Below are 23,605 nucleotides of genomic sequence, written 5' to 3'. Positions count from 1 at the left end.
GTATTTCTTTGTTACCTGGTATTGTTTTTGTTTGTGTATCTTTGTAACCTGGAATTGTTTTTGTATGTATCTTTGTGTCCTGGTATTGTTTTTGTATGTATCTTTGTGTCCAAGTATTATTTTTGTTTTTATCTTTGTGTCAAGGTATTGTTTTTGTTTGTATCTTTGTTTCCTGGTATTCTTTTTGTTTGTATCTTTGTGTCCTGGTATTGTTTTTGTATGTATCTTTGTTACCTGGTACTGTTTTTGCTTTTATCNAGTATTGTTTTTGTAGGTATCTTTGTGTCCAAGTATTATTTTTGTTTTTATCTTTGTGTCAAGGTATTGTTTTTGTTTGTATCTTTGTTTCCTGGTATTCTTTTTGTTTGTATCTTTGTGTCCTGGTATTGTTTTTGTATGTATCTTTGTTACCTGGTACTGTTTTTGCTTTTATCTTTGTTTCCTGGTATTGTTTTTGTTTGTATCTTTGGGTCCTGGTATTGTTTTTGTTTGTATCTTTGTTACCTGGTATTATTTTTGTTTGTATCTTTGTGTCCAGGTATTGTTTTTGTTTATATATCTTTGTTAGCTGGTTTTGTTTTTGTTTTTATATCTTTGTTAGCTTGTTTTGTTTTTATTTGTATCTTTGTTACCTGGTATTGTTTTTGTTTGTATTTCTTTGTTACCTGGTATTGTTTTTGTTTGTATATCTTTGTTACCTGGTATTGTTTTTGTTTGTATTTCTTTGTTACCTGGTATTGTTTTTGTTTGTATATCTTTGTTACCAGGTATTGTTTTTGTTTGTATTTCTTTGTTACCAGGTATTGTTTTTGTTTGTATATCTTTGTTTCCAGGTATTGTTTTTGTTTGTATATCCTTATTACCAGGGATTGTTTTTGTTTGTATATCCTTATTACCAGGGATTGTTTTTGTTTGTATATCTTCGTTACCAGGTATTGTTTTTGTTTGTATATCCTTGTTACCAGGTATTGTTTTTGTTTGTATCTTTGTTTCCTGGTATTGTTTTTGTTTGTATATCCTTGTTACCAGGTATTGTTTTTGTTTGTATTTCTTTGTTACCTGGTATTGTTTTTGTTTGTATATCCTTATTACCAGGTATTGTTTTTGTTTGTATATCTTTGTTACCAGGTATTGTTTTTGTTTGAATATCTTTGTTACCAGGTATTGTTTTTGTTTGAATATCTTTGTTACCAGGTATTGTTTTTGTTTGAATATCTTTGTTACCAGGTATTGTTTTTGTTTGTGTATCTTTGTTACCTGGTATTGTTTTTGTTTGTATCTTTGTTACCTGGTACTGTTTTTGCTTTTATCTTTGTTTCCTGGTATTGTTTTTTTTTTGTATCTTTGGGTCCTGGTATTCTTTTTGTTTGTATCGTTGTGTCCTGGTATTGTTTTTGTTTGTATCTTTGTTACCTGGTATTGTTGTTGTTTGTATCTTTGTTACCTGGTACTGTTTTTGCTTTTATCTTTGTGTCCAGGTATTGTTTTTGTTTGTATCTTTGTTACCTGGTATTGTTTTTGTTTGTATTTCTTTGTTTCCTGGTATTGTTTTTGTTTGTATATCCTTATTACCAGGTATTGTTTTTGTTTGTATATCTTCGTTACCAGGTATTGTTTTTGTTTGTATTTCTTTGTTACCAGGTATTGTTTTTGTTTGTATATCCTTGTTACCAGGTATTGTTTTTGTTTGTATATCCTTGTTACCAGGTATTGTTTTTGTTTGTGTATCTTTGTTACCTGGTATTGTTTTTGTATGTATCTTTGTGTCCTGGTATTGTTTTTGTATGTATCTTTGTGTCCTGGTATTGTTTTTGTATGTATCGTTGTGTCCAAGTATTATTTTTGTTTTTATCTTTGTGTCAAGGTATTGTTTTTGTTTGTATCTTTGTTTCCTGGTATTCTTTTTGTTTGTATCTTTGTGTCCTGGTATTGTTTTTGTTTGTATCTTTGTTACCAGGTATTGTTTTTGTTTGTGTATCTTTGTTACCTGGTATTGTTTTTGTTTGTGTATCTTTGTAACCTGGAATTGTTTTTGTATGTATCTTTGTGTCCTGGTATTGTTTTTGTATGTATCTTTGTGTCCAAGTATTATTTTTGTTTTTATCTTTGTGTCAAGGTATTGTTTTTGTTTGTATCTTTGTTTCCTGGTATTCTTTTTGTTTGTATCTTTGTGTCCTGTATTGTTTTTGTTTGTATCTTTGTTACCTGGTACTGTTTTTGCTTTTATCTTTGTTTCCTGGTATTGTTTTTTTTTGTATCTTTGGGTCCTGGTATTCTTTTTGTTTGTATCTTTGTGTCCTGGTATTGTTTTTGTATGTATCTTTGTTACCTGGTACTGTTTTTTCTTTTATCTTTGTTTCCTGGTATTGTTTTTTTTTGTATCTTTGGGTCCTGGTATTCTTTTTGTTTGTATCTTTGTGTCCTGGTATTGTTTTTGTTTGTATCTTTGTTACCAGGTATTGTTTTTGTTTGTATCTTTGTTACCTGGTACTGTTTTTGCTTTTATCTTTGTTACCTGGTATTGTTTTTGTTTATATCTTTGTTTCCTGGTATTGTTTTTGTTTGAATCTTTGTGTCCTGGTATTATTTTTTGTTTGTATCTTTGTTACCTGGTATTGTTTTTGTTTATATCTTTGTTTCCTGGTAGTGTTTTTGTTTGAATCTTTGTGTCCTGGTATTATTTTTTGTTTGTATCTTTGTTTCCTGGTATTGTTTTTGTTTGAATCTTTGTGTCCTGGTATGTTACCTGGTATTGTTTTTGTTTGTGTATCTTTGTTACCTGGTATTGTTTTTGTTCGTATCTTTGTTACCTGGTATTGTTGTTGTTTGTATTTTTGTTACAAGGTATTGTTTTTGTTTGTATCTTTGTTTCCTGGTATTGTTTTTGTTTGTATCTTTGTTCCCTGGTATTGTTTTTGTTTGTATCTTTGTGTCCAGGTATTATTTTTGTTTTTATCTTTGTGTCCAGGTATTGTTTTTGTTTGTATGTTTGTTTCCTGGTATTGTTTTTGTTTGTATCTTTGTTCCCTGGTATTGTTTTTGTTTGTATTTTTGTTCCCTGGTATTGTTTTTGTTTGTATTTTTGTTACCTGGTATTGTTTTTGTTTGTATTTCTTTGTTACCTGGTATTGTTTTTGTTTGTTTATCTTTGTTACCTGGTATTGTTTTTGTTCGTATCTTTGTTACCTGGTATTGTTGTTGTTTGTATCTTTGTTACCTGGTATTGTTTTTGTTTGTGTATCTTTGTTACCTGGTATTGTTTTTGTTTATATCTTTGTTTCCTGGTAGTGTTTTTGTTTGAATCTTTGTGTCCTGGTATGTTACCTGGTATTGTTTTTGTTTGTGTATCTTTGTTACCCTGGTATTGTTTTTGTTTGTATCTTTGTTTCCTGGTATTGTTGTTGTTTGTATCTTTGTTACCTGGTATTGTTGTTGTTTGTATCTTTGTTACCTGGTATTGTTTTGGTTTGTATATCTTTGTTACCTGGTATTGTTTTTGTTTATATCTTTGTTTCCTGGTAGTGTTTTTGTTTGAATCTTTGTGTCCTGGTATGTTACCTGGTATTGTTTTTGTTTGTGTATCTTTGTTACCCTGGTATTGTTTTTGTTTGTATCTTTGTGTCCTGGTATTGTTTTTGTTTGTATCTTTGTTTCCTGGTATTGTTTTTGTTTGTTTATCTTTGTTACCTGGTATTGTTTTTGTTTGTGTATCTTTGTTACCTGGTATTGTTTTTGTTCGTATCTTTGTTACCTGGTATTGTTGTTGTTTGTATTTTTGTTACAAGGTATTGTTTTTGTTTGTATCTTTGTTACCAGGTGTTGTTTTTGTTTGTATCTTTGTTCCAAGTATTCTTTTTGTTTGTATATCTTTGGTACCTGGTTTTTGTTTTTGCTTGTGTTTCTTTGTTACCTGGTATTGTTTTTGTTTGTATCTGGTATTGTTTTTGTTTGTATCTTTGTTTCCTGGTATTGTTTTTGTTTGTTTATCTTTGTTACCTGGTATTGTTTTTGTTTGTATCTTTGTTCCCTGGTATTGTTTTTGTTTGTATCTTTGTGTCCAGGTATTATTTTTGTTTTTATCTTTGTGTCCAGGTATTGTTTTTGTTTGTATCTTTGTTACCTGGTACTGTTTTTGCTTTTATCTTTGTGTCCAGGTATTGTTTTTGTTTGTATCTTTGTTACCTGGTACTGTTTTTGCTTTTATCTTTGTGTCCAGGTATTGTTTTTGTTTGTATGTTTGTTTCCTGGTATTGTTTTTGTTTGTATCTTTTTGTCCTGGTATTGTTTTTTGTTTGTATATTTGTTACCTGGTATTGTTTTTGTTTGTATCTTTGTGTCCAGGTATTGTTTTTGTTTGTATCTTTGTTTCCTGGTATTGTTGTTGTTTGTATCTTTGTTACCTGGTATTGTTGTTGTTTGTATTTTTGTTACAAGGTATTGTTTTTGTTTGTATCTTTGTTTCCTGGTATTGTTGTTGTCTGTATCTTTGTTTCCTGGTATTGTTTTTGTTTGTATCTTTGTTACCAGGTGTTGTTTTTGTTTGTATCTTTGTTACCAAGTATTCTTTTTGTTTGTATATCTTTGGTACCTGGTTTTTGTTTTTGTTTGTGTTTCTTTGTTACCTGGTATTGTTTTTGTTTGTATCTTTGTGTCCAGGTATTCTTTTTATTTTTATCTTTGTGTCCAGGTATTGTTTTTGTTTGTATCTTTGTTATCTGGTATTGTTTTTGTTTGTATCTTTGTTTCCTGGTATTGTTTTTGTTTGTATCTTTGTTACCTGGTATTGTTTTTGTTTGTATCTTTGTTACCTGGTATTATTTTTGTTTGTATCTTTGTTACCTGATATTGTTTTTGTTTGTATCTTTGTTACCTGGTATTATTTTTGTTTGTATCTTTGTAACCTGATATTGTTTTTGTTTCTATCTTTGTGTCCAGGTATTGTTTTTGTTTTTATATCTTTGTTAGCTGGTTTTGTTTTTGTTTTTATATCTTTGTCACCTGGTATTGTTTTTGTTTGTATCTTTGTTACCTGGTATTGTTTTGGTTTGTATATCTTTGTTACCTGGTATTGTTTTTGTTTGTATATCTTTTTTACCAGGTTTTGTTTTTGTTTATATATCTTTGTTACCTGGTATTATTTTTGTTTGTATCTTTGTGTCCAGGTATTGTTTTTGTTTATATATCTTTGTTAGCTGGTTTTGTTTTTGTTTGTATATCTTTGTTACCTGGTTTTGTTTTTGTTTGTATATCTTTGTTACCTGGTATTGTTTTTGTTTGTATCTTTGTGTCCAGGTATTCTTTTTGTTTTTATCTTTGTGGCCAGGTATTGTTTTTGTTTGTATCTTTGTTTCCTGGTATTCTTTTTGTTTGTATCTTTTTGTCCTGGTATTGTTTTCGTTTGGATCTTTGTTGCCTGTTATTGTTTTTGTTTGTAATTTTGTTACTAGGCATTATTTTTGTTTGTATCTTTGTTTCTTGGTATTGTTTTTGTTTGTATATTTGTGTCCTGGTATTATTTTTGTTTGTATATCTTTGTGTCCTGGTATTATTTTTGTTTGTATCTTTGTTACCTGGTATTGTTTTTGTTTCTATCTTTGTTACCTGGTATTGTTTTTGTTTGTGTATCTTTGTTACCTGGTATTGTTTTTGCTTGTATATCTTTGTTACCTGGTATTGTTTTTGTTTGTATCTTTGTGTCCTGGTATTGTTTTCGTTTGGATCTTTGTTGCCTGTTATTGTTTTTGTTTGTAATTTTGTTACTAGGCATTATTTTTGTTTGTATCTTTGTTTCCTGGTATTGTTTTTGTTTGGATCTTTGTGTCCTGGTATTATTTTTGTTTGTATCTTTGTTACCTGGTATTGTTTTTGCTTGTATATCTTTGTTCCCTGGTATTGTTTTTGTTTGTATCTTTGTGTCCTGGTATTGTTTTCGTTTGGATCTTTGTTGCCTGATATTGTTTTTGTTTGTAATTTTGTTACTAGGCATTATTTTTGTTTGTATCTTTGTTTCCTGGTATTGTTTTTGTTTGTATCTTTGTGTCCTGGTATTATTTTTGTTTGTATATCTTTGTGTCCTGGTATTATTTTTGTTTGTATATCTTTGTGTCCTGGTATTATTTTTGTTTGTATCTTTGTTACCTGGTATTGTTTTTGTTTGTATCTTTGTGTCCTGGTATTGGTTTCGTTTGGATCTTTGTTGCCTGTTATTGTTTTTGTTTGTAATTTTGCTACTAGGCATTATTTTTGTTTGTATCTTTGTTTCCTGGTATTGTTTTTGTTTGTATCTTTGTGTCCTGGTATTATTTTTGTTTGTATATCTTTGTGTCCTGGTATTATTTTTGTTTGTATCTTTGTTACCTGGTATTGTTTTTGCTTGTATATATTTGTAACCAGTTGTTGTTTTTGTTTGTATCTTTGTTACCAGGTATTGTTTTTGTTTGTGTATCTTTGTTACCTGGTATTGTTTTTGCTTGTATATATTTGTAACCAGTTGTTGTTTTTGTTTGTATCTTTGTTACCAGGTATTGTTTTTGTTTGTGTATCTTTGTTACCTGGTATTGTTTTTGTTTCTATCTTTGTTACCTGGTATTGTTTTTGTTTGTATCTTTGTGTCCTGGTATTATTTTTGTTTGTATCTTTGTTACCTGGTATTGTTTTTGTTTGTGTATCTTTGTTACCTGGTATTGTTTTTGTTTGTATATCTTTGTAACCAGTTATTGTTTTTGTTTGTGTATCTTTGTTACCTGGTATTGTTTTTGCTTGTATATCTTTGTAACCAGTTGTTGTTTTTGTTTGTATCTTTGTTACCAGGTATTGTTTTTGTTTGTATTTCTTTGTTACCTGGTATTGTTTTTGTTTGTGTATCTTCGTTACCTGGTATTGTTTTTGTTTGTATATCTTTGTTACCTGGTATTTCTTTGTTTGTATCTTTGTGTCCAGGTATTATTTTTGTTTGTATATCTTTGTTTCCTAGTTTTGTTTTTGTGTTATTTGTTTTCCGTTATTTTGTATTGTTTCCTAGGGTTGTTTGTGTATATTTTTATTACATGGTATTGTTCTATGTACCTCTTGCTTTGATTTAATTTCTTTCTGCTTTTTCTCCCTGTTTCTTGGTATTGTCATTACTTATTTTGTTATCTGTGTTGTGTTACACGTATCTCCGTCTTTCAATGCTATTTTCAGTTTGTTCTTTGTGGCTTGTCACTGTGGTATATATTTTTTATTTCACTTAACGCATTCATATTCTTTGAAACCAATGATAAGGATATGTTACGAAAAGAAAGTTATTAATAAAATGTACATATTCAAGTTAAAAGATGGAAAGTGTTATAAGCGTTTGATATATAAGACAGTGAAGTTGAGGGTGAGTATGTGATACACTGCCTGGAGCCTGTTTTATCTACCCACTTACACACTTGATGCGGTGTAAAGTACAAACATATCAAAATCTCACAGACCACTTCATACCTCATGAATGTCCCAATATCCCTATCTCAGAAGTCCTGTCAGTATTCTTACGATGTGATGAGAAACAAAAGGAAAAAAAAGTGAATTATGGGATAGTAAATACTAGTCCAAAGACATGTTAACATATCATATCACATCATATCATATCATATTATATCATATCATTTCATATCATATCATATCATATCATATCGTATCATATCATATCATATCATATCATATCATATATCATATCATATCATATCATATCGTGTCATATCATATCATATCGTATCATATCATATCATATCATATCATATCATAGCATATATCATATCATATCATATCGTATCATATCATATCATATATCATATCATATCATATCGTATCATATCATATCATATATCATATCATATCATAGCAGCAAGACTGTTATAGGTTTATAAAGATAACACTGATATCAGCAAGACTGTTATAGGTTTATAATGATAACACTGATATCAGCAAGACTGTTTTATAGACATCCCTTTTTCCATATCACACCGAGTATCAACACGAGACTGCAATATCAGCCCGAGGGCTGATATTGGTCGAGGGTTGATACTGGGTGTGATATGGAAAAAGGCGTGTTTTATTCTGTTTATTACATACTTACTAATAAAAGCTACTATCGTATGATCTATATTTCTTTTGAACGTTGAAAAACGAAAAAAATCCAAAAGAGGTGTGATACGGGTTTTGCGGGCTGATACGGAGAGGGCTGATGCGGGTTTTGGGGTGTGATGTGGCGGGGGCTGATACGGGTTTTGGGGTGTGATACGGCGATGGCTGATATGGGTTAGAGCAATTGTGTCGTATCGCATATACAACAAATAAAGGTTTAGCATGATAACACTGATATCAGCAAGACTGTTATAGGTTTATAATGATAACACTGATATCAGCAAGATTGTAAAAGGTTTAGTATGATAACACTAATATCGAAAGGACTATTATATGTTTATTTTGATAACTCTGATATCAGCAAGACTGTAAAATGTTTATAATGATCACACTGATATCGATAAGACTGTTATAGATTTATTATAAAAACACCGTTACCAACAGGACTATAATTGGTTTATTATTATAACACTTATATAAACAAGACTGAAATAGGTTTATTATTATAACATTTATATCAACAAGACTGAAATAGGTGTTCCGCGTAAGAAAATAGTCCGTAATAAACAGAACTTGATCAAGTTGCAACAACAGATGCAGCAAAGCTGCTGGACACCAAATCTTTTGATAAAATTCACGACCTGCCAGAAGCCAACTGAGGAAACGGTTCCAGCATGATTCAATTTATTCTTTTTTTGTTAATGACATTATTTTCATCCTTCAGGCGAATATTTTGTTCAGATTCAATATCCTCACATGTTACACTTTTGCCCCTTAATACTTATCCAAAGGCACAAAAAAGTACATTTTTAACTGCAAGCATTAATGTCAACGTCAGTTTCTTTGTCAAGTAATATTGCATATTGATGCATTTGTCCTGTTAGCTTAATCTCTTGTAATAGATTTATTCTGTAAATACTTCAATGTATATCCTAATGAGTGATATTTATCATATTCAACGGGAAAACCATTAAATTTTCTATTCGTTCCATTTTTTAAAGTTAAAGCGTGGAATAAATTGCTACATTAGAAAAATGCGAAAATTTGTAGCGTTAGATTTGACGCTAGCTTCTAATGACGTCACGCTTACGATTGACAACAAACAAGAGCGCTATTTTAAATGGGTCCCTCAATGCAACTCTGCCATTTGCTGCTTTTTTCTGGCAAGGTTTCCACACGGCGTTATAGTGTAGTAGAGGGAGAATGGCTTACACATGGTAACGGTGATGAGGCTGAGGTACGGCGTTACAGTGTAGTAGGGTTAGACTGGCTTACACACGGTAACGGTGATGAGGCTGAAGTACGATGTTAGTAGAGTAAGAATGGCTTACACATGGTGATAGTGATGGGGCTGAAGTACGGCGTAACAGTGTAGTAGGGTTAGAATGGCTTGCACATGGCAATAGTGATGAGGCTGAAGTACGGTGTTAGTAGGGTGAGGATGTCATACACATGGTAACGGTGATGTGGCTGAAGTACGGCGTTAATAGGGTGAGGATGTCATACACATGGTAACGGTGATGAGGCTGAAGTACGGCGTTAGTAGAGTGAGAATGGCTTACACATGGAAACGGTGATGAGGCTGAAGTACGGCGTTAGTAGAGTGAGAATGGCTTACACATGGTAACGGTGATGTGGCTGAAGTACGGTGTTAATAGGGTGAGGATGTCATACACATGGTAACGGTGATGTGGCTGAAGTACGGTGTTAGTAGGGTGAGGATGTCATACACATGGTAACGGTGATGTGGCTGAAGTACGGTGTTAGTAGGGTGAGGATGTCATACACATGGGAACGGTGATGTGGCTGAAGTACGGTGTTAATAGGGTGAGGATGTCATACACGTGGTAACGGTGATGTGGCTGAAGTACGGTGTTAATATGGTGAGGATGTCATACACATGGTAACGGTGATGTGGCTGGAGTACGGCGTTAGTAGAGTGAGAATGGCTTACACATGGTAACGGTGATGAGGCTGAAGTACGGTGTTAGTAGAGTGAGAATTCGAATGGCTTATACATGGTAACGGTGATGAGGCTGAGGTACGGCGTTACAGGGTAGTAGGGTGAGGATGGCTTACACATGGTAACGGGGATGAGGCTGAAGTACGCCGTTACAGTGTAGTGGTGGGAGGATGGCTTACACATGGTAACGGTGATGAGGCTGAAGTACGGCGTTAGTAGAGTGAGAATGGCTTATACATGGTAACGGTGATGAGGTTGAGGTACGGTGTTAGCAGAGTGAGAATGGCTTATACATGGTAACGGTGATGAGGCTGAAGTACGGCGTTAGTAGAGTGAGAATGGCTTACACATGGTAACGGTGATGAGGCTGAAGTACGGCGTTACAATGTAGTAGAGTGAGAATGACTTACACATGGTAACGGTGATGAGGCTGAAGTACGCCGTTACCGTGTAGTGGAGTGAGGATGGCTTACACATGGTAACGGTGATGAGGCTGAAGTGCGGTGTTAGTAGAGTGAGAATGGCTTATACATGGTAACGGTGATGAGGCTGAGGTACGGCGTTACAGTATAGTAGGGTGTGGATGGCTTACACATGGTAACGGTGATGAGGCTGAGGGACGGTGTTAGTAGAGTGAGAATGGCTTACACAGGGTAACGGTGATGTGGCTGAAGTACGGCTTTACAGTGTAGTAGGGTGAGGATGTCTTACACATGGTAACGGTGATGAGGCTGAGGGACGGCGTTAGTAGAGTGAGAATGGCTTATACATGGTAACGGGGATGAGGCTGAGGTACGGCGTTACAGTGTAGTAGGGGGTGGATGGCTTACACATGGTAACGGGGATGAGGCTGAGGTACGGCGTTACATTATAGTAGGGTGTGGATGGCTTACACATGGTAACGGTGATGATGCTGAAGTACGGTGTTAGTAGAGTGAGGATGGCTTATTCATGGTAACGGTGATGAGGTTGAGGTACGGTGTTAGTAGAGCGAGAATGGCTTACACATGGTACAGTGATGAGGTCTGGTATGTAACGGTGATGAGGCTGAAGTACGACGTTACAGTGTAGTAGGGTGAGGATAGCTTACACATGGTAACGGTGATGAGGATGAAGTACGCCGTCACAGTGTAGTGGAGTGAGAATGGCTTACACATGGTACAGTGATGAGGCTGAGGGACGGCGTTAGTAGGGTGAGAATGGCTTACACATGGTAATAGTGATGAGGCTGAGGTACGGCGTTACATTATAGTAGGGTGTGGATGGCTTACACATGGTAACGGTGATGTGGCTGAAGTACGGCGTTACAGTGTAGTAGGGGGTGGATGGCTTACACATGGTAACGGTGATGTGGCTGAAGTACGGCTTTACAGTGTAGTAGGGTGAGGATGTCTTACACATGGTAACGGTGATGAGGCTGAAGTGCGGTGTTAGTAGAGTGAGAATGGCTTACACAGGGTAACGGTGATGTGGCTGAAGTACGGCGTTAGTAGAGTGAGAAGGGCTTACACATGGTACAGTGATGAGGCTGAGGTACGGCGTGAGTAGAGTGAGAATGGCTTACACATGGTACAGTGATGAGGCTGAGGTACGGCGTTACATTATAGTAGGGTGTGGATGGCTTACACATGGTAACGGTGATGTGGCTGAAGTACGGCGTTACAGTGTAGTAGGGTGAGGATTGCTTACTCATGGTAACTGTGATGTAGCTGAAGTACGCCGTTACAGTGTAGTAGAGTGAGGATGGCTTACACATGGTAACGGTGATGTGGCTGAAGTACGGCGTTACAGTGTAGTAGGGTGAGGATGGCTTACACATGGTAACGGTGATGAGGTTGAGGTACGGTGTTAGTAGAGTGAGAATGGCTTACACATGGTACAGTGATGAGGCTGAGGTACGGCGTTAGTAGAGTGAGAATGGCTTACACATGGTAACGGTGATGAGACTGAAGTACGGCGTTAGTAGAGTGAGAATATCTTACACATGGTAACAGTGATGAGACTGAAGAACGGCGTTAGTAGAGTGAGAATGGCTTACACATGGTAACGGTGATGAGGCTGAAGTACGCCGTTACAGTGTAGTAGGGTTAGACTGACTTACACATGGTAACGGTGATGAGGCTGAGGTACGGTGTTAGTAGAGTGAGAATGGCTTACACACGGTACAGTGATGAGGCTGAGGTACGGCGTTACTGTAGTAGGGTGAGAATGGCTCACACACGGTAACGGTCGATTAGGGAAAGTAACGAGGTGTGGAGAGCTGGTGTGGTCTCCGCAGGATCCCAGCCACTTACGGCAGAACTACCTCCCAGATACAGACGATAATTTCTCGCCAATAATATGAGGATACATCAACCTTCTAAAGTGCTTAGCTCCTACTATCCACTATCTACAAGAACAAGTGTTTGTAAATATCTCTTCAAAACAATCATACATGTAAATGGTTTCAATTTACGACAGCATCATGTAGGTTATTTAAATTGTTCGAATATATTATATTTTTCGTTCCTGGAGATAAAGACCAAATATATATTGTATATATGATTTGCAGGAGATAAAGACCGGCTATATTGTATATATGAGGTACAGGAGATACGGATCAGCTATATTATATTTTTCGATCCTGGAGATAAAGACCAGATATATATTGTATATATGATGTGCAGGAGATAAAGACCAGCTATATTGTATGTATGAGGTACAGGAGGCAAAGAAAGACCGGCTATATTGTATTTTTGATGTGCTGGAGATAAAGACCAGCCATATTGTATGTATGAGGTACAGGAGATAAAGACTAGCTATATTATGTTTTTAGATCCTGGAGATAAAGACCAGATATATATTGTATATATGATATGCAGGAGATAAAGACCGACTATATTGTGTTTTCAGATCCTGGGGATAACGACCAGCTATATTGTGTTGTAGATCCTGGAGATAAAGGCCAGCTATATTGTGTTTTAGATCCTGGAGATAAATACCGGCTATATTGTGTTGTAGATCCTGGAGATTAAGACCAGCTATATTGTGTTTTAGATCCTGGGAATAAAGACCAGCTATATTGTATGTATGAGGTACAGGAGATAAAGTCCGGCTATATTGTATTTTTGATGTTCTGGAGATAAAGACCGGCTATATTGTATATATGAGGTTCAGGAGATAAAGACTAGATATATTATGTTTTTAGATCCTGGAGATAAAGACCAGATATATATCGTATATATGATATGCAGGAGATAAAGACCGACTATATTGTGGTTTCAGATCCTGGGGATAACGACCAGCTATATTGTGTTGTAGATCCTGGAGATAAAGACCAGCTATATTGTGTTGTAGATCCTGAGATAATGACCAGCTATATTGTGTTTTAGATCATGGAGATAAATACCAGCTATATTGTGTTTTAGATCCTGGGGATAAAGACCAGCTATATTGTGTTTTGGATCCTGGAGATAAAGACCGGCTATATTGTGTTTTAGATCCTGGAGATAAAGACCAGCTATATTGTGTTTTAGATCCTGGGAATAAAGACCAGCTATATTGTATGTATGAGGTACAGGAGATAAAGACCGGCTATATTGTATTTTTGATGTGCTGGAGATAAAGACCGGCTATATTGTATATATGAGGTTCAGGAGATAAAGACTAGCTATATTATGTTTTTAGATCCTGGAGATAAAGACCATATATTATATATATTGTATATATGATATGCAGGAGATAAAGACCGACTATATTGTGTTGTAGATCCTGGGGATAACGACCAGCTATATTGTGTTGTAGATCCTGGAGATAAAGATCAGCTATATTGTGTTTTAGATCCTGGATATATGACCAGCTATATCGTGTTTTAGATCCTAGGGATAACGACCAGATATATTGTGTTTTAGATCCTGGAGATAATGTATTGTGTTTTAGATCCTGGGGATAAAGACCGACTATATTGTGTTTTAGATCCTGGAGATAATGACCAGCTATATTGTGTTGTAGATCCTGGGGATAATCACCAGCTATATTGTATTTTAGATCCTGGAGATAAAGTCCAGCTATATTGTGTTTTATATCCTGGGGATAACTACCGGCTATATTGTGTTATAGATCCTGGGGATAACCACCAGCTATATTGTGTTGTAGATCCTGAGATAATGACCAGCTATATTGTGTTTTAGATCCTGGAGATAAAGACCGGCTATATTGTGTTTTAGATCCTGGGGATAACGACCAGATATATTGTGTTGTAGATCCTGGGGATAACCACCAGCTATATTGTATTTTAGATCCTGGAGATAAAGACCAGCTATATTGTGTTTTAGATCCTGGAGATAAAGACCGGCTATATTATGTTGTAGATCCTGGAGATAAAGACCAGCTATATTGTGTTGTAGATCCTGGAGATAAAGACCAGCTATATTGTGTTTTAGATCCTGGAGATAAAGACCAGCTATATTGTGTTGTAGATCCTGGAGATAAAGACCAGCTATATTGTGTTTTAGATCCTGGAGATAAAGACCAGCTATATTGTGTTGTAGATCCTGGAGATAAAGACCAGCTATATTGTGTTTTAGATCCTGGAGATAAAGACCAGCTATATTGTGTTGTAGATCCTGGAGATAAAGACCAGCTATATTGTGTTTTAGATCCTGGAGATAAAGACCAGCTATATTGTGTTGTAGATCCTGGAGATAAAGACCAGCTATATTGTGTTTTAGATCCTGGAGATAAAGACCAGCTATATTGTGTTGTAGATCCTGGAGATAAAGACCAGCTATATTGTGTTTTAGATCCTGGAGATAAAGACCAGCTATATTGTGTTGTAGATCCTGGAGATAAAGACCAGCTATATTGTGTTTTAGATCCTGGAGATAAAGACCAGCTATATTGTGTTGTAGATCCTGGAGATAAAGACCAGCTATATTGTGTTTTAGATCCTGGAGATAAAGACCAGCTATATTGTGTTGTAGATCCTGGAGATAAAGACCAGCTATATTGTGTTTTAGATCCTGGAGATAAAGACCAGCTATATTGTGTTGTAGATCCTGGAGATAAAGACCAGCTATATTGTGTTTTAGATCCTGGAGATAAAGACCAGCTATATTGTGTTGTAGATCCTGGAGATAAAGACCAGCTATATTGTGTTTTAGATCCTGGAGATAAAGACCAGCTATATTGTGTTGTAGATCCTGGAGATAAAGACCAGCTATATTGTGTTTTAGATCCTGGAGATAAAGACCAGCTATATTGTGTTGTAGATCCTGGAGATAAAGACCAGCTATATTGTGTTTTAGATCCTGGAGATAAAGACCAGCTATATTGTGTTGTAGATCCTGGAGATAAAGACCAGCTATATTGTGTTTTAGATCCTGGAGATAAAGACCAGCTATATTGTGTTGTAGATCCTGGAGATAAAGACCAGCTATATTGTGTTTTAGATCCTGGAGATAAAGACCAGCTATATTGTGTTGTAGATCCTGGAGATAAAGACCAGCTATATTGTGTTTTAGATCCTGGAGATAAAGACCAGCTATATTGTGTTGTAGATCCTGGAGATAAAGACCAGCTATATTGTGTTTTAGATCCTGGAGATAAAGACCAGCTATATTGTGTTGTAGATCCTGGAGATAAAGACCAGCTATATTGTGTTTTAGATCCTGGAGATAAAGACCAGCTATATTGTGTTGTAGATCCTGGAGATAAAGACCAGCTATATTGTGTTTTAGATCCTGGAGATAAAGACCAGCTATATTGTGTTGTAGATCCTGGAGATAAAGACCAGCTATATTGTGTTTTAGATCCTGGAGATAAAGATCAGCTATATTGTGTTGTAGATCCTGGAGATAAAGACCAGCTATATTGTGTTTTAGATCCTGGAGATAAAGACCAGCTATATTGTGTTGTAGATCCTGGAGATAAAGACCAGCTATATTGTGTTTTAGATCCTGGAGATAAAGACCGGCTATATTGTGTTGTAGATCCTGGAGATAAAGACCAGCTATATTGTGTTGTAGATCCTGGAGATAAAGACCAGCTATATTGTGTTTTAGATCCTGGAGATAAAGACCAGCTATATTGTGTTGTAGATCCTGGAGATAAAGACCAGCTATATTGTGTTTTAGATCCTGGAGATAAAGACCAGCTATATTGTGTTGTAGATCCTGGAGATAAAGACCAGCTATATTGTGTTTTAGATCCTGGAGATAAAGACCAGCTATATTGTGTTGTAGATCCTGGAGATAAAGACCAGCTATATTGTGTTTTAGATCCTGGAGATAAAGACCGGCTATATTGTGTTTTAGATCCTGGAGATAAAGACCGGCTATATTGTGTTGTAGATCCTGGAGATAAAGACCAGCTATATTGTGTTTTAGATCCTGGAGATAAAGACCGGCTATATTGTGTTTTAGATCCTGGAGATAAAGACCGGCTATATTGTGTTGTAGATCCTGGAGATAAAGACCGGCTATATTGTGTTGTAGATCCTGGAGATAAAGACCGGCTATATTGTGTTTTATATCCTGGGGATAACTACCGGCTATATTGTGTTTTAGATCCTGGAGATAATAACCAGCTATATTATGTTTTTAGATCCCGGAGATAAAAACCAGATACATTGTATATTATGTTTTTAGATCCTGGAGATAAAGACCATATATATATTGTATATATGAAATGCAGGAGATAAAGACCGGCTATATTGTATATATGATATGCAGGAGATAAAGACCGGCTATACTGTATATATGAGGTTCAGGAGATAAAGACAAGATATATTATGTTTTTAGATACTGGAGATAAATACCGGCTATATTGTCTATATGATATGCAGGAGATACGGACCAGCTATATTGTGTTTTAGATCCAGGAGATAAAGACCAGATATATTGTGTTTTCATACTTGCGTGTTGACTCTGTCGAAACTTCTGTCGTTGTTTAGTGGCTCATTGATATTTTTGTCCTAACGTGCATTCAGGTTAGTGGAAAGTTCCTGTTGTGCTAACTTGGAACTGGTCTGTTAAAAAGACGTCTCAAAAAAGTTTCCGTTTGTGAAATCCAATAATCAAATAGGATAATAGAAACGATTTCCTCAGCAGCACCGTCGTATCGCCCTAATTTACAAGTCCTAAACACTATGACGTTACTTGTAGTGGATAATAACATATAAGACTGATGGGCTACAGTTGATCTTGTTGTACATAGATCCAAAATCAAATAAGTGATCACTTGAAACAAAAAACGGTGAATCGTTTCGTTACTTGTCTGTTAATGTTGTGGTGTATTTTGTCCCTGTGTGTTAATGTTTTGGTGTGTTTTATCCCTGTGTGTTAATGTTGTGGTGTGTTTTGTCCCTGTGTGTTAATGTTGTGGTGTATTTTGTCCCTGTATTTTATGTTGTGGTGTGTTTTGTCCCTGTGTGTTAATGTTGTGGTGTGTTTTTTCCCTGTGTGTTAATGTTGTGATGTGTTTTGTCCCTGTATTTAATGTTGTGGTGTGTTTTGTCCCTGTGTGTTAATGTTGTGGTGTGTTTTGTCCACGTGTGTTAATGTTATGGTGTATTTTGTCCCTATTAGTTAATGTTGTGGTGTGTTTTGTCCCTGTGTGTTAATTTTGTGGTGTGTTTTTTCCCTGTGTGTTAATTTTGTGATGAGTTTTGTCCCTGTATTTAATGTTGTGGTGTGTTTTGTCCCTGTGTGTTAAAGTTGTGGTGTATTTTCTCCATGTGTGTTAATGTTGTGGTGTATTTTGTCCCTATATGTTGTGGTGTGTTTTGTCCCTGTGTGTTAAAGTTGTGGTGTATTTTCTCCATGTGTGTTAATGTTGTGGTGTATTTTGTCCCTGTGTGTTAAAGTTGTGGTGTATTTTGTCCATGTGTGTTAATGCTGTTTATTTTGTCCCTGTGTGTTAATGTTGTGGTGTATTTTGTGCCTGTATGGTAATGTTGTGGTGTGTTTTGTCCCTGTGTGTTAATGTTATGGTGTATTTTGTCCCTATTTGTTAATGTTGTGGTGTGTTTTGTCCAGGTGATTAATGTTGTGGTGTGTTTTGTCCACGTGTGTTAATGTTATGGTGTATTTTGTCCCTATTAGTTAATTTTGGGGTGTGTTTTGTCCCTGCGTGTAAATGTTGTGGTGTATTTTGACCCTGTATTTTATGTTTTGGCGTGTTTTGTCCCTGTGTGTTAATTTTGTGGTGTGTTTTGTCCATGTGATTAATGTTGTGATGTGTTTTGTCCCTGTGTGTTAATGTTGTGTATTTTGTCCCTTTGTGTTAATGTTGTGGTGTATTTAATGTTATGGTGTATTTTGTCCCTATTAGTTAATGTTGTGGTGTGTTTTGTCCCTGCGTGTAAATGTTGTGGTGTATTTTGTCCCTGTATTTTATGTTTTGGTGTGTTTTGTCCCTGTGTGTTAATGTTGTGGTGTGTTTTGTCCATGTGATTAATGTTGTGGTGTGTTTTGTCCATGTGATTAATGTTGTGATGTGTTTTGTCCCTGTGTGTTAATGTTGTGGTGTATTTTGTCCCTGTATTTTATGTTGTGGTGTGTTTTGTCCCTGTGTGTTAATGTTTTGGTGTATTTTGTCCATGTGTGTTAATGTTGTGGTGTATTTTGTCCCTGTGTGTTAAAGTTGTGGTGTATTTTGTCCATGTGTGTTAATGTCGTGGTGTATTTTGTCCCTGTGTGTTAAAGTTGTGGTGTATTTTGTCCCTGTGTGTTAATGTTGTGCTGTGTTTTGTCCCTGTGTGTTAATGTTGTGGTGTATTTTGTCCCTGTATTTTATGTTGTGGTATATTTTGTCCCTGTGTTTTAATGTTGTGGTGTATTTTGTCCCTATGTGCTAATGTTGTGGTGTATTTTGTCCCTGTATTGTAATGTTTTGGTGTATTTTGTCCCTGTGTGTTAATGTTGTGGTGTGTTTTGTCCCTGTGTGTTAATTTTGTGGTGTATTTTTTCCCTGTGTGTTAATGTTGTGCTGTATTTTGTCCCTGTGGTTTAATATTATGGTGTATTTTGTCCCTGCATGGTAATGTTGTGGTGTGTTTTGGCCCTGTGTTTTAATGTTTTGGTGTATTTTGTCCCTGTGTGTTAATGTTGTGGTGTATTTTGTCCCTGTGTGTTAATGTTGTGTTGTATTTTGTCCCTGTGTGTTAATGTCGTGGTGTATTTTGTCCCTGTGTGTTAATGTTGTGCTGTGTTTTGTCCATGTGTGTTACTGTTGTAGTGTATTTTGTCCCTGTGTGTTAATGTTGTGTTGTATTTTGTCCCTGTGTGTTAATGTCGTGGTGTGTTTTGTCTCTGTGTGTTAATGTTGTGCTGTGTTTTGTCCCTGTGTGTTAATGTTGTGTATTTTGTCCCTTTGTGTTAATGTTGTGGTGTATTTTGTCCCTATGTGTTAATGTTGTGGTGTATTTTGTCCATGTATTGTAATGTTTTGGTGTATATATTGTCCCTGTGTTTTAATGTTGTGGTGTATTTTGTCCCTTTGTGTTAATGTCGTGGTGTGTTTTGTCTCCGTGTGTTAATGTTGTGCTGTGTTTTGTCCCTGTGTGTTACTGTTGTGGTGTGTTTTGTCCCTGTGTGTTAATGTTGTGTTGTATTTTGTCCGTGTGTGTTAATGTCGTGGTGTGTTTTGTCCGTGTGTTAATGTTGTGGTGTATTTTGTCCGTTTGTGTTAATGTCGTGGTGTGTTTTGTCCGTGTGTTAATGTTGTGTATTTTGTCCATGTGTGTTAATGTTGTTATGTATTTTTTCCCTGTGTGTTAATGTTGTGGTGTATTTTGTCCCTGTGTTTTAATGTTGTGGTGTATTTTGCCCCTGTGTGTTAAAGTTGTGGTGTATTTTGTCCCTGTGTGTTAATGTCGTGGTGTGTTTTGTCTCTGTGTGTTAATGTTGTGTATTTTGTCCCGGTGTGTTAATGTTGTGGTGTATTTTGTCCCTATGTTTTAATGTTGTGGTGTATTTTGTCTCTGTATTGTAATGTTTTGGTGTATATATTGTCCATGTGTGTTAATGTTGTGGTGTATTTTGTCCCTTTGTGTTAATGTCGTGATGTGTTTTGTCTCTGTGTGTTAATGTTGTGCTGTGTTTTGTCCTTGTGTGTTACTGTTGTGGTGTGTTTTGTCCCTGTGTGTTAATGTTGTGTTGTATTTTGTACCTGTGTGTTAATGTCGTGGTGTGTTTTGTCCCTGTGTGTTAATGTTGTGTATTTTGTCCCTGTGTATTAATGTTGTGGTGTATTTTGTCCCTGTATGGTAATGTTGTGTATTTTGTCCATGTGTGTAAATGTTGTGGTGTATTTTGTCCCTGTGTGTTAATGTTGTGGTGTATTTTGTCCCTGTATGGTAATGTTGTGTATTTTGTCCATGTGTGTTAATGTTGTGGTGTATTTTGTCCCTGTGTTTTAATGTTGTGGTGTATTTTGCCCCTGTGTGTTAAAGTTGTGGTGTATTTTGTCCCTGTGTGTTAATGTCGTGGTGTGTTTTGTCTCTGTGTGTTAATGTTGTGTATTTTGTCCCGGTGTGTTAATGTTGTGGTGTATTTTGTCCCTATGTTTTAATGTTGTGGTGTATTTTGTCTCTGTATTGTAATGTTTTGGTGTATATATTGTCCATGTGTGTTAATGTTGTGGTGTATTTTGTCCCTTTGTGTTAATGTCGTGATGTGTTTTGTCTCTGTGTGTTAATGTTGTGCTGTGTTTTGTCCTTGTGTGTTACTGTTGTGGTGTGTTTTGTCCCTGTGTGTTAATGTTGTGTTGTATTTTGTCCCTGTGTGTTAATGTCGTGGTGTGTTTTGTCCCTGTGTGTTAATGTTGTGTATTTTGTCCCTGTGTGTTAATGTTGTGGTGTATTTTGTCCCTGTATGGTAATGTTGTGTATTTTGTCCATGTGTGTTAATGTTGTGGTGTATTTTGTCCCTGTGTGTTAATGTCGTGGTGTGTTTTGTCCCTGTGTGTTTATGTTGTGTATTTTGTCCCTGTGTGTTAATGTTGTGGTGTATTTTGTCCCTGTATGGTAATGTTGTGTATTTTGTCCATGTGTGTTAATGTTGTGGTGTATTTTGTCCCTTTGTGTTAATGTCGTGGTGTGTTTTGTCCGTGTGTTAATGTTGTGTATTTTGTCCATGTGTGTTAATGTTGTGGTGTATTTTTCCCGGTGTGTTAATGTCGTGGTGTATTTTGTCCCTGTGTTTTAATGTTGTGGTGCATTTTGCCCCTGTGTGTTAAAGTTGTGGTGTATTTTGTCCCTTTGTGTTAATGTCGTGGTGTGTTTTGTCTCTGTGTGTTAATGTTGTGCTGTGTTTTGTCCATGTGTGTTACTGTTGTGCTGTGTTTTGTCCCTGTGTGCTTATGTTGTGTTGTATTTTGTCCCTGTGTGTTAATGTCGTGGTGTGTTTTGTCCCTGTGTGTTAATGTTGTGTATTTTGTCCCTGTGTGTTAATGTTGTGGTGTATTTTGTCCCTGTATGGTAATGTTGTGTATTTTGTCCATGTGTGTTAATGTTGTGGTGTATTTTGTCCCTTTGTGTTAATGTCGTGGTGTGTTTTGTCCGTGTGTTAATGTTGTGTATTTTGTCCATGTGTGTTAATGTTGTGGTGTATTTTTCCCGGTGTGTTAATGTCGTGGTGTATTTTGTCCCTGTGTTTTAATGTTGTGGTGCATTTTGCCCCTGTGTGTTAAAGTTGTGGTGTATTTTGTCCCTTTGTGTTAATGTCGTGGTGTGTTTTGTCTCTGTGTGTTAATGTTGTGCTGTGTTTTGTCCATGTGTGTTACTGTTGTGCTGTGTTTTGTCCCTGTGTGCTTATGTTGTGTTGTATTTTGTCCCTGTGTGTTAATGTCGTGGTGTGTTTTGTCCCTGTGTTTTAATGTTGTGTATTTTGTCCCTGTGTGTTAATGTTGTGGTGTATTTTGTCCCTGTATGGTAATGTTGTGTATTTTGTCCATGTGTGTTAATGTTGTTATGTATTTTTTTCCCTGTGTGTTAATGTTGTGGTGTATTTTGTCCCTGTGTGTTAATGTTGTGGTGTATTTTGTCCCTGTATTTTATGTTGTGGTGTGTTTTGTCCCTGTGTGTTAATATTGTGGTGTATTTTGTCCCTGTATGGTAATGTTGTGGTGTGTTTTGTCCCTGTGTGTTAATGTTGTGGTGTGTTTTGTCCATGTGTGTTAATGTTATGGTGTATTTTGTCCCTATTAGTTAATGTTGTGGTGTGTTTTGTCCGTGTGTGTTAATGTTGTGGTGTATTTTGTCCCTGTATTTTATGTTTTGGTGTGTTTTGTCCCTGTGTGTTAATGTTGTGGTGTGTTTTGTCCATGTGATTAATGTTGTGGTGTATTTTGTCCCTATGTGTTAATGTTGTAGTGTATTTTGTCCCTGTATGGTAATGTTGTGGTGTGTTTTGTCCCTGTGTGTTAATGTTGTGGTGTGTTTTGTCCCTGTGTGTTAATGTTATGGTGTATTTTGTCCCTATTAGTTAATGTTGTGGTGTGTTTTGTCCCTGTGTGTAAATGTTGTGGTGTATTTTGTCCCTGTATTTGATGTTTTGGTGTGTTTTGTCCCTGTGTGTTAATGTTGTGGTGTTTTTTGTCCCTTTGTGTTAATGTTGTGGTGTATTTTGTCCCTGTGTGTTAATGTTGTTGTGTATTTTGTCCCTTTGTGTTAATGTTGTGGTGTGTTTTGTCCGTGTGTTAATGTTGTGGTGTGTTTTGTCCGTGTGTTAATGTTGTGTATTTTGTCCCTTTGTGTTAATGTTGTGCTGTGTTTTGTCCGTGTGTTAATGTTGTGGTGTATTTTGTCCCTTTGTGTTAATGTTGTGGTGTGTTGTGTCCGTGTGTTAATGTTGTGGTGTGTTTTGTCCGTGTGCTAATGTTGTGGTGTATTTTGTCCCGGTGTGTTGACATCGTAGTATATTTGTCATTGTGTGTTGATTCTGTGACGTATTCTATTATGGTATGTTTAAGCTGTGCTTTATTACCTTGCACTTTTATTAACTAAGTGACTGAAGGCTAACATCAAACGAGCGTACAGCAAAGGAGAAACGTCGAACTACAGTGTCAAATGAATGGTGTACAAACAATGCTCAATGTTCTTTATTCCTTAGGCCGTGCAGCCCATTAGTTGTAAATACAACATATACATATGTACAATATATACAAACAAACGGAGAGCGAGTCATAACGGAGTGTTCACATGCTTAAATTAAACAGTATCGTAATCAACCCTTTCATTTATTTTTATTTTCTTGAATGCCAAATGTAAAAAAAAACACGTTTTATTTAGTTCTTTAACATTGTTAACACTTAATAGTCTGGACTTACTTGAAATGCATAGGTATTCGATGATAATATTTCTTAATACAGTTTTGACGTAAATCTGAATAAAATGGACATTTAGGTAAAAAATGGAATTCATCTTTAATTTTGGCTAAATTGCAGCATGCACACATTCTGTCATGTCTCCATATATTATCATGTCTACCATTATCTATGTTAAGATCATGAGATGATAGTCTAATACTTGATAAACATTTTCTGTACTCTGAA

This window comes from Mizuhopecten yessoensis, unplaced genomic scaffold (assembly GCF_002113885.1).
Source record: "Mizuhopecten yessoensis strain PY_sf001 unplaced genomic scaffold, ASM211388v2 scaffold1095, whole genome shotgun sequence".
In the NCBI taxonomy this organism is placed as follows: Eukaryota; Metazoa; Mollusca; class Bivalvia; order Pectinida; family Pectinidae; genus Mizuhopecten; species Mizuhopecten yessoensis.
Note: the sequence above shows the minus strand (reverse complement) of the source record.